Source organism: Theobroma cacao, chromosome 5 (genome assembly GCF_000208745.1).
Source record: "Theobroma cacao cultivar B97-61/B2 chromosome 5, Criollo_cocoa_genome_V2, whole genome shotgun sequence".
In the NCBI taxonomy this organism is placed as follows: Eukaryota; Viridiplantae; Streptophyta; class Magnoliopsida; order Malvales; family Malvaceae; genus Theobroma; species Theobroma cacao.
Window position 1 is genome coordinate 8023880 of NC_030854.1, and position 10802 is coordinate 8034681.

At 35.8% G+C, this 10802-nt stretch overlaps 1 long non-coding RNA gene across 1 annotated transcript; it reads right to left on the bottom strand.

Annotated features, from left to right (window-relative positions):
* LOC108662156 lies at window positions 7973-9717 on the bottom strand. Its single transcript, XR_001927939.1, has 3 exons — window positions 9613-9717; window positions 9353-9418; window positions 7973-8573 (listed from the first exon to the last, which is right to left on the bottom strand). It is a non-coding gene; the product is annotated as an uncharacterized LOC108662156 (long non-coding RNA).

Genomic DNA, 10802 nt, shown 5'->3' on the forward strand with positions numbered 1-10802 from the left:
TACTGCAGTAGGCGGGTTCCGTGGACTAGCCTATGAGAGGGGCACGGTAACCCCATTTATATGTGCTCACCTCGATTGTAGAGGCACGTAGGGTAGCTCCTGAGGTGATATTTGAGTTCACTTCACGTTGAACCACCATGTGATGGTGAACTCAGCCAACGCCAAGGAACGGTTGTGTTTTTCTCAAACAAAAAATATGTTTATGTGTGTACAAAATTTATTTTTAACAGCTTTGGCAGTCTCAGTAGGATGCCTCGGCCAAGGTATCCCCGATGATGGATTTACGACACAAGTCTAGTTTTTATGAGATTCATAAGCCTCGTTACGTATTTTGAATGAAATATGTTCTGACGTGGTGACCCAGTTTACAATGATTTACTTTATTGTCTCCATGTACTCAACTCTAGATGTTTATGATGATGTCTGTTTACTCATTTAGATTTTATAATCTCACCATCCTCCTTGCCACCCATTTCAGGCTCAGTATAAGCTGTAGATAGCTGATATCGTAGAAGGCTACAGTTGGCTTTACTTCCTTAAAAACTGTAGGTTTGCAGCCTTCGTTCATTTTTGTCATTTGGGGGTCCATATGTCACTGTAAATTAAATATCATACCCTAGTTATCTGTACTACTGTATGTAGGAATTTATTTTACTTTTACGCTGTAAAAATTATTTACTCAATGTTCTAAAAATATTGTTTTAAAGAAAATAGAATATTTTGTTTAATATTTTTATTTTATTATAACAATCATGATTTCACTTTAAACAAATATTTTAAACTTCTAAATTTATTTTTTATTTTGAAATATGTGTTTTGCACTTATATACTACATTATTAGTTGGTATCGAAATTTTCAGAGAAAAATGATCGAAATACCCCTGTGAGACAAAAATTATTTTTTTTATTGTTTTAAGTTGGAAACAACTTAAAACCTCTTAGAACATGATATTTGGCAACAGTTACTCACAAGGGAAATGAGAACTGATATTAAAGCCTTGCGGGGTTCCGGTTGGCATTTCGGGTAATAAGTGCCTATTGAGACACCACGACGGTTGTCACGGGCTCGAAGGGTGTACCGGGTCGTGACAATTCGATTGGTATCAGAGCTTCTGGTTTTAAACATCAAAGTTTTTAGTTTTAAAGTCATTTTAAAATTTACAGTGTCAGTGTGGCCCCTAGTTAAGTTAAGTTAGGTTAGATTAAATAGAATGCATGTATCTGCATATAGAGTCTAAGGTTGATTAAATTTTCCTTGTTCCCTTGTATAGATTGCTTTGCCTCCTCGACGCGGACGCCCACCTCTCACTAGATCGGCTGAGAGGGGAAGAGGTCGTTCCCAACATCGTCAGTTAGATGCAGTAGAGGAGGAATCGACTGCATCCACCATTCGAGCAACACCTGCTGCTAAGCAAGCCAAGACCCTCCACCTTCTCCACAGTCTTCACATCCTCCGCCACCTACTGGTACTCCTGCCATGTCTCTTGAGGCAGTCCAGGCATTGGCAGCCTTCTTTACCGCTATTGTTGGTCAGGCTCAGGTTGGTCATGCTCCTCCTATAGTGCCTCCAGCTACATCGCCAGTACAGGATGTATCCATTGCTAAGAAGTGGAAGGAAGCTAGACTACTGGGTTACGTTTCTTTTACAAGTAATTTGGACGCAACCGTAGCCAAAGATTAGATTAATCAGGCTTTGGAGACACTTTCAGAAATAAGGTTGAATGATGACATGAAGTTGATGGTGGCCACGAGATTATTGGATAAGAGGGCCCGTACATGGTGGAATTCAGTAAAATCTCATTCCACTACTCCTCCGACTTGATCAAACTTTCTAAGAGAATTTGATGGTCAGTATTTCACTTATTTCCATCAAAAAGAAAATAAGAGAGAATTTCTGAGTTTGAGATAGGGAAACTTAACTGTAGAGGAGTACAAAGCTCGTTTTAAAGAGCTGATGTTATATGTGCCAGATCTGGTGAAATTTGAGCAGGATCAAGCCAATTATTTCGAGGAAGGGCTTTGTAATGAAATTAGAGAGCGGATGACAGTGACTGGTAAAGAGCCACATAATGAGGTGGTACAGATGGCTTTAAGGGCCGAGAAGCTTGCAAATGAAAATAGGAAGATTCGGACTGAGTTTGCAAAGAGAATAAATCCGAGTATATCTTCTAGTCAACCACCAAAAAGAGGCAAGGACTCAGCGACTTCAGGGAGCACTACTTCTGTTTCAGTAACATCTCCTCGACCTTAATTTCTACAATCACAACAGAGACCTTCGAGGTTTAGTAGATCTGCTATGACTGATTTTGGAAAGAGTTTCGGAGGTCTTAATAAATGCAAAAATTACGAAAAAAAGTCATTTTGGGCTGTGTAGAAGGCTAGCAAGATGTTTTCAATGTGGACAGACATGTCACATTAGGAGTGATTGCCCACAGCTAGGACGGGCTACTACAATTACTCCATCTCCACCAGCTCGTACGAATATGCAAAGGAGAGATCTTTTTGGGTTACCACTGAGGCAGGGAGTAGCTATACAGTATAGTGTAGAGAGTAACACCCCAGCATATCCACCTTCGAGACCACAGACTCGTACTTCGACAAGAGTCTTTGCTGTGATGAAAGATAAGGCACGAGTCTGACCTGGAGCAGTGACATGTATTATGTCTTTATTTGATAAAGATGCTTATGTTTTAATAGATTCTGGCTCAGATAGGTCATATGTGAGTATGGCGTTTGCATCAATTATTGATAGAAACCTATCACCATTAGAGGAAGAAATTGTAGTTCACACCCTTTTAGGAGAGAAGCTAGTTAGAAACAGTTGTTATAGAGATTGTGGAGTAAAGGTAGGTAAGGAAGAATTTAGGGGTGATTTGATTCCTCCAAAGATTCAAGATTTTGATTTAATATTGGGTATGGACTGGTTAACTGGACATCGGGCGAACGTGGATTATTTTCGAAAAGAAGTTGTTCTTCGAAATTCTGAGGGAGTAGAGATTATTTTTTCAAGGGAACGTCGAGTATTACCATCTTGTGTAATCTCAGCCATCAAGGCTTTGAAACTAGTGCAGAAAGGGTTTCTGACTTATTTGGCTCACATGATCGATACTTCAAAAGGGGAACCTAAGTTAGAGGATGTCCCGATGGTAAGTGAGTTTCCTAATGTATTTCCTGATGAGTTACCGGGACTACCTCCTGATCAAGTGCTTGAGTTCCCTATTGATTTACTTTCGGGTACTGCACCTAAGGAACTGAAAGTCCAATTGCAAGATTTGGTGGACAAGGGTTTCATTTGCCTTAGCACTTTTCCTTGGGTAGCACCAGTTCTATTTGTAAAGAAGAAGGATGGCACTCTTCGATTGTGTATCAATTACAGTTAGTTGAACCGAGTGACCATAAAAAATAAACATCCTTTACCCCGGATTGATGATCTTTTTGATCAATTACGAGGTGTTATGGTGTTCTTCAAGATTGATTTGAGATCTGGGTACTATCAGTTGAAGATTAAGGAGCAGGATGTACCCAAGACTGCCTTTAGGACGCGTTATGGGCATTATGAGTTTTTGGTGAAGCCATTTGGTTTGACTAATGCCCTGGCAGTTTTTATGGATTTTATGAACAGGGTGCTTCATCCATACTTAGATAAGTTCGTGATAGTATTCATAGATGACATCCTGGTTTATTCGAAGAATGATTGTCACGACCCGATACTCCCCTCGAGCTAGTGACAACTGCCGCCAAGCCTCGACAAACATTTTTCACCTCGAATGCCAATCGAAACCTTGTAAAGCTCTCATATCAACATCCGCATCTCCCCGGTGAGCGACAATTATTAAATCTCACGTTTCAAGAAATCAATAGTCGTTTCCAAATCAAAACAATAAAATATTATTTTCTAGCTCACAATGGCATTTTCGTCATTTTTCTTCAAAAATACCGAAACTCGCCAAAAATATGGTGTGTGGGCGAAAAACACATGTTTCATAATTAAAAGTAGATTTAGATGTCTAAAATAATTATTTGAAATGAAATTATAATTGTTTGAATAAAATAATAATATTTAATAAAATATTTTATTTTCTAAATAAAAATATAATAATATTTATAGAGAAATTCGTAATTTATTTCTGTAGTGTAAAAGATAAATATATTCATATGTACTTTAAAGCAAATAACTGAAGTATAAAATTACTTTTACAGTGACACGTGGGTCCCCAACTAACCAATCAGGTGCGAGTTTGTGAACCTACAATTTTGTCGATGCAAGGCTAATTAAAGTCCTTGATGCAATCGGCTATCTATTTGCTATCCCGAGCCTGAAATGTGGGGGATTGAGAGTGGTGAGATTATAAAATCCCAGTGAGTAAACAGATACCATCTAAACCATCTAAAGGCGAGTAAGTGGAGACGAATTAAAATATTCTTTTCCAATATATGTTTCATAATATGAATATTCAGTTTACTCAATTAATCAACATGACTTATATATCTCACAAAACTTGGCTCTTGCCAAAATCATTCCCGAGGATGCCTTGGCCTAGGCATCTGACCGAGTCCACCAAGGTTGTTAAATGTCTTTATATCCGAAATTCTAGCCATACCTTGGCGTTTGCTGAGTGTCACTCTCACGCGATGGTCCACGTGAAGTGCACTCAAAAAGCCCACCTCAGGAGATACCCTACGTGCCTCTACGACCGATGTGAGAATATAAAGGAGTTTACCGTGCCCCTCTAATAGGCTGGTCCACGGAACCCCGCCACTGCAGTAGCTAATCTTTATTTTATCTACCACCTGATTTATAAAATCCTTATCTGCATGAAATGGCAATTTATCGCAATCTAGCCTCTCAATGCTGAATACATAGTATATATAATTTTGATACAAACACAGACTTTGCCATTCATGCTCACATATTACTATAAGCCATATAATTTAAAACACAATTTATAACACAAGCGAGCAGTCTCCAATCACTCTATTTTCAAAACCAACATTCAATTTTCCAGAAAATCTATAAAACCATTTTATAAAATCACAATTTCTCCAAAACACAGTAATTTACCATTTAAACCCATTTTTCATAAAATCATACAATTGTATAAAACTAATCTAGATAATTAAGACGATAATAAGTTCACTCATAGTTCAAGGAGTCGATGTACTCCTAATCTCAGTCTCCAAGCACAATCTCTGTACTTTTACCAGTGTAATTTGCTCACTACCTATCCACAATGTACAATATATAATTCACCACATTTATGCTTGACCATTATAAATCAATTCAAGCTCGGTGTATATGCATAATATAACATGCAACTTATCCGACTACCGCTTAAATGGGGTGCTGACCTAATTCGGCCTATTACCCGATTAAATTACTAACGCATCCAATTTAATCCCAAATTACTCCATTTCTTTTCTAATACCTCAATTCACCAAACATTATTTAAATAACACCAATTTTAGCATCAAAACCTTCCCATTTCTTCACGAAAAAATTTGGCCATTACAGTGCACTAACATCGTGATTTTTTCCTACTTAATTTTCTCACCATTATTCATCATTTTCTAAGCCATTTCTCTTGAAATAATAATAATCCACCACCCACACACATCAAGGAAGATTTGGCCAATGAAGATTCATGAGGAAAGTAGATTCTTTTCTTGTTGTTTTGTTTCTAAATATGCTAAACTAACTAAAAACACTAACATATATCAAAATCAAATCAATCCAACAATTTTCTCTCTCTAGACCCATATGACCAGCCATGAAATCACCATGAAAACATGCAATTTAATCATGGAAAATAAGGAGAAATGCTTGGGAATAAGAAAACTCAAGCTTAATAGAAAAAATCTTACCTTTTTCACTTAATTTCCTTGAAAATTCACACTTTTTCTTTGATTTTCTCTCTCTAGGGTTTGGTTTTTGTTTTCTCTGTCTTCTTGCTGGCTTGGCCGACCATGGGGTGGAAGATGGGCTGGTTTTTGTGCCTTTTAAAAAGGAAAAATAATAAATTAATAAAGGCATGACACGTGGCATCATGTTATTGTCCGTTTTTTTTTTTATTTTGACTTTTCATTTTAATTTTCCACCACACCTTTATTCCATATTTAGCCATTCCCACCATAATTAAATTCCACAAATTTGACAAGTGTTGGTGGTGCAAAATTACCATTTTGCCCCCGATATGGTAAAATTACCGTTTTGCCCCTATACTCCAAAAATACCAAGAATCGAAAATTTTTCATTTCTAAACCTTAAATCATACTCCAATACTCAAATCATACTCCAATAAGTCAAATGGAGCCAAAAATCTTTTCTAAAATTCTCATTTTGTCCCCAAGTGGCAGATCACCATTTTACCCTTGGATAGTGAAAATTTCGGTTTGACTCCAAATTGATCCTCGAACTCCAAATTACCATTTTGAGTCATCCTTGGACTGTGAAACTCTTAATTTCACCTTAAAATCTCTATTTTAATTAGTTCGAGGTATAAATCGACTTACTTATACTTCTAAGCACAATACCGACTTTTAAATATTCTTCCAAGACTGTTCAAATATACAATCACTCTATCAGTCTCATGTGTAACATGGTAGATAATTTAGGACTGGGCTTGACAGCACTACCCCCCTTAAAATAAAATTTTGTCCTCAAAATTTCACTTATCAAACTCAAAGAAAAAGTGGGGTATTATCTTTTTATTCGATGCTCAACTTCTCCTGTTATCTCCTTTATAGGGAATCTTGATTTGCTCCTCGTATTTATTTTCAATTCAACTTGAATACTTCACTTATATCTATTATTACCCTTTAGAATTTGATCAGCAATAATCCTCTCAATCGTGAGTCTTTATGTCATTTAAGATTTCACTAGGTAGTTTTCCAAGATAAAGAGTCTACGCAGCCTCCTGTTTGTAATCGGTGCTGCAGTCACTGACTATAAATAAGACTCTACGTCAACTCCACTATTTCGCTGTTTACCACAAGAGTTGCTTCATTTAATCACTTTTCATTCAACTGAGTTAATACAAGAATTATAAATCCTCATAGTAATCCTTTATAGTACTCATTTTCTATGCCATCATCGTAATCCTTTATTCACAAATTCGTTACTTAACATTGATGTCCCTTCTCATTAATCTCTCATCCTCTTTATTTCTTAAGATTTGACTTTGATTAATACATTATTGATCTTAATACTCCACAAGGTAATTTGTTTCAATGTAGTCGTTGGAATCTACTTAATTAAAATAAATCTTTTACTTTTGGAGTTACTACCTTTGTCGTTCTCAACGGCTTGACTCCTTTTTGAGTCTATACCACAATTAGCAAAATAAATTTTCTATCACAGATGCATGATCGGGATACTGATCTCAACATGTCTATATTATCTATGTGATATGCCACAGTTATCCCTTAGGGCATATTTCACTACCAATATTCACATATCTTTACCATGATAATTTCTCGAATAAATTAAAACTTGTGGGGGAAAACATACTTTACAATTTATATCTCCCTTTATAAGCATCTCCAAAAATCCTCATGTCCTATGTCCCACCTTAGGACAGTCTTCCCATATGGTTCAATAGATCACAACTTCATCACACGCCTAATGATTCATTATTTATAGTATCCCACTATTTTCATAGTCGTAACCGATTATATTTCTCATCTTAAAATTTTACGGTATCACCTTCTAATTCCCTCCATACTCAAATTTATAATCCTTGACTTAATCCCGTTATCTGGTGATCAATTCATAGTACTGCAAGGTTTAATCATTATTAAAACTAATAATTGTTGGAACCATTAATGGCTTCTTATTTCAACCTTCAGTACCTATTTAAAATAATCGATTTCACCACTAAGATAATTATTCATCCTCAATACTTATATTATTAATCTACCTTTGTCATATTAAAAGATTTTTATACTCCTTCTGTCATTTAAACAACTACTCCATCATCCGTTTATATTATACAAGACAAAAGTCAACTCTTAAGCCTTTTATACAGGGGATTATTATCCTTCTTATACTACATCTGCCTAGGATTACAGTATTACAAGCTTCAACAAGACACTAAACATCTTTAGGATCATTATCATCTTGATCCTTTTTCGAGTCCGTTTCAAGTTTTCCCTTTTTCTTCTCTTGCCATTTACTTACATTGCTCCCACAGCCTAGAGAAGAATGTCAAATGACTGATGTCGATGCTTTCCCACTATAATATTCTTCTTCTGTTGTCCTCATTTTCTTCCTCCCTTTGGCATATTCCTCAATTCCTTTTAAGAGAAAGTTTCTTATGCCTTGATTTACGTCATTACTATCAACACTCTCATCAGTCTCACTGTTACTAGGACTTTCCCTTATTTTAACTTTCACTCCCAAATCTGATGGAGCCCATTAGTAGGTACTCTAAATGGATCTCTTTCTGGATTATTAAGTTCAGGACACCATCGGCTTTCAACAGTGAAATCTATTGGTCCTTCACTAACACTCTGTGAAATATCAGAATCACTGTCCCCCCTAGACATGTTAAACGTAATCCAACACACTTCAAAACCTATATGAAATCAAACGACAATCACTTAATTTTCTATACACCTTGAAAACAAACAGGTCTTTATATGCAAACTCAGGCATTATATTCGGCTTAACTTAACTTAACGTGGGGCCACGCAATGTTAGTATAGATTTCTTAAAACAACTTTAAAAAAAAAGTTTAAAATTCAAAGCTTTAAAACCAAAATCTCTGATCTTTAAACCATGCTCTGATACCAATTGAATTGTCACGACCTGGTACTCTCCTCGAGCTCGTAATAACCGTCGCGAAGCCTTGACAGACATTTTTCACCCCGAATGCCAATCGAAACCTCGTAAGGCTCTCGTATCAGTTTTCGCATCTCCCCGGTAAGCGACAATTATTAAATCTCACGTTTTAAGAAATCAATAGTTGTTTCCAAATCAAAATAATAAAATATTATTTTCTGGCTCACAAGGGCATTTTCATCATTTTTCTTCAAAAATACCGAAACTCGCCAAAAACATGGTGTGTGGGCGAAAAACACATGTTTCATAATTAAAAGTAAATTTAGATGTCTAAAATAATTATTTGAAATGAAATTATAATTATTTGAATAAAATAATAATATTTAATAAAATATTCTATTTTTTAAATAAAAATATAATAATATTTATAGAGAAATTCGTAATTTATTTCTGTAGTGTAAAAGCTAAATATATTCATACGTACTTTAAAGTAGATAACTGAAGTATAAAATTACTTTTACAGTGACACGTGGGCCCCTAACTAACCAATAAGGTGCGAGTCTATGAACTTACAATTTTGTCGATACAAGGTTAACTGAAGTCCTTGATGCAATGGGTTATCTACCTGCTATCCCGAACCTGAAATGTGGGGAATTGAGAGTTGTGAGATTATAAAATCTCAGTGAGTAAACAGATACCATCTAAACCATCTAAAGGCGAGTAAGTGGAGACGAATTAAAATATTCTGTTCCAATATATGTTTCATAACATGAATATTCAGTTTACTCAATTAATCAACATGGCTTATATATCTCACAAAACTTGGCTCTTACCAAAATCATTCCTGGGGATGCCTTGGGCTAGGCATCTGACCGAGTCCACCAAGGCTGTTAAATGTCTTTACATCCGAAATTCTAGCTATACCTTGACGTTGGCTGAGTCTCACTCTCACGTGGTGGTCCACGTGAACTGCACTCAAAAAGCCCACCTCAGGAGATACCCGACGCGCCTCTACGACCGAGGTGAGAATATAAAGGATTTTACCGTGCCCCTCTAATAGGCTGGTCCACAGAACCCCGCCACTGCAGTAGCTAATCTTTATTTTATCTACCACCTGATTTATAAAATCCTTATCTGCATGACATGGCAATTTATCACAATATAGCCTCTCAAGGCTGAATACATAGTATATATAATTTTGATACAAACACAGACTTTTCCATTCATACTCACATAATACTATAAGCCATATAATTTAAAACACAATTTATAACACAAGCGGGCAATCTCCAATCACTCTATTTTCAAAACCAGTATTCAATTTTCCAAAAAATCTATAAAATCATTTTATAAAATCACAATTTCTCCTAAAACACAATAATTTACCATTTAAACCCATTTTTCATAAAATCATACAATTGTATAAAACTAATCTAGATAATTAAGACGATAATAAATTCACTCACAGTTCTAGGAGTCGATGTACTCCTAATCCCAGTCTCCAAGTACAATCTCTATACTTTTACCAGTGTAATTTGCTCACCACCTATCCACAATGTACAATACATAATTCACAACATTAATGCTTGACCATTATAAATCAATTCAGGCTCAGTGTATATGCATAATATAACATGCAACTTATCCGACTACTGCTTAAATGCGGTGCTGACCTAATTCGACCTATTCCCGATTAAATTACTAACGCGTCCAATTTAATCCCAAATTACTCTATTTCTTTTCTAATACCTCAATTCACCAAACATTATTCAAATAACACCAATTTCAGCATCAAAACCTTCCCATTTCTTCATCGAAAAATTCGGCCATTACAATGCACTAACACCGTGATTTTTTCCCACTTAATTTTCTCACCATTATTCATCATTTTCTAAACCATTTCTCTTGAAATAATAACAATCCATCTCTCACACATATAAAGGAAGATTCGACCATGAAGATTCATGGGGAAAATGGATTCCTTTCTTGTTGTTTTGCTTCTAGATATGCTAAACTAACTAAA